The following is a 1,981-nucleotide window of genomic DNA, read 5'->3' as shown; positions in this document are numbered from 1 at the left end:
TATTTTATATAATGTGTGAGGTATTTCTTTATCCATAAGTTTATTTATAAAGAGTCATGAGAGACTTATGTAAATAAAGTCCTTAGAACATAATAGCCTTGCAAAGAAATTATAAAAGTTATAATTATGAGATTCTTATGTATCAAAACTTCATTCCTAAATATGTTCTTGGTCATTGTATTGTCAAGAATAAGGACATTGACAATACTTAAAGACTAGTATATGCTAAGCCTTACTTTGAAAGTAAGCAATCGATCTTATAGGTTGAAGTATGTGAGATACGTGGGTATAGTATGTAAGTGTTTGTTAAGGAATAAGTTCACTGAACATGACCCATTATGAGAGTTTCCTTTGGTATTTCATTCAAGTGTCTAGAAATTCTCTCATGTGTTAGTAGTGTAAGTAATCCTTACACTTGTGATACCAGCTCATCTTATATGAAATTGTCATGATTTGATTTCACTTTTACAAGTCTGGAGGTGACCAGATGCCTAAACAAGATGCTTTTGGGTATGACAGAAAGTATGTGAAGATAAATGAGTAGTTTAGAGAAGATTCATCACCTTAAGTGATTAGAAGGGGACATATCTCATTTACTCTTAGCTTATATTACTGAAAGTCCTTGGCTGAAGCAATCTTGATAAGTCAATGTGGAAGCTGCAGGACTAATATGGATAAGTTAGAAAGAAGACATGGAGTCAAATTTTCTATCTATCCGGGATATATAATGAAAGGATCGAATTATACTAAGATACTATATATTGAAAGGTTAGTCAAACCATATTGACTCTCTTGACATTTGGTGTAACATCCTAGATGTTTTATGTAAATTAAGTTATTTGAGAGTATGCCTATGTGTACAAAGAACTATTTTAGAATTTATGATATGATGGATGCGATAAGTGTATGGAAGTATACATGTTGACACTTAGGTCAATTTTTGTAGAAATACGTGATAAGCTTAATTCTTGAGGCTTTGATTTGCATTTGATGTGATATTTGGGGATATATGTCTATGGATTTGAGTGTATGATTCATTTGAAGAGTCATATTTACAGGGGATGATTACGGGGTGTTAAGTTTGACTTTTTGAAAGTCTAGAAGTTGAAAATTTGCCTACAAAGGAAAATGTATCAATATATTCCCCCATGTATTGATACCTTTTTGGCAGGATGAACAACATAAGGCATACACGGGATTTTCTTTTACTACATACAAGGATGTATCGATAGATTTGAGTAAGGATGAACATCTATTGATACACAATTCAAATGTATTGATAGATTTGAAGTAGGAGCACCCATGGGAAAAAGTATCGTTACATTTTCCCATGTATTGATACATTTTTGGGCAATGAGCATTTTGCCTCATTTCTATCGATACATTGCTCAATGTATCAATAGATTTAAAAAAAAATTGTGTGAATGTATTCATACATTCCCAAATGTATCGATACATCACTAGGGAGAAGCAGAAATAAAAAGGGTTTTGGGTTGTTTGCCTCATTTAAACAAAACCTAAATCCCTTCTCTTTCTATGACTCTAAAGACCTTAACCCCAAATTAATTTTTAAAACCATTTGGAGTAGATTGGAGCTTGGAAAACACCTCTAGAGGTAAGATTAAATATTTATCGATTGATTTTAAATTTAATTGGTTAATAGCCAATGAATCTAATTTTTCCAACTTTGGTGAATCCCCTTCGATGTTGTTGGAATTTAGAGTTGAGATTCATGCAATTTAGCTTCTAAGGTATGGGTTTATCTCATTATTAAAGGATTTGACCTTGAATGTTGGATTGTTAAGAATGTAGTCATTTTTAAAAAAGCTGGGTATTTTCAAAAGCTAGGAATTTAATTAATACTTTGATGTTGATGTGTTCTAAGGGGAAATTGAGCTAGTTGACCAAGTTGGTGAACGAGAGGATGATTAAAGGCTGAAGTTGAGCTTGGTGGTGGGATCAACTCCAATTTGTCACTATA

This window comes from Theobroma umbraticum, unplaced genomic scaffold (genome assembly GCF_002168275.2).
Source record: "Theobroma umbraticum cultivar Fairchild unplaced genomic scaffold, ASM216827v3 scaffold_477.0, whole genome shotgun sequence".
NCBI classification, from domain to species: Eukaryota; Viridiplantae; Streptophyta; class Magnoliopsida; order Malvales; family Malvaceae; genus Theobroma; species Theobroma umbraticum.
This window is presented reverse-complemented; position numbering follows the sequence as displayed.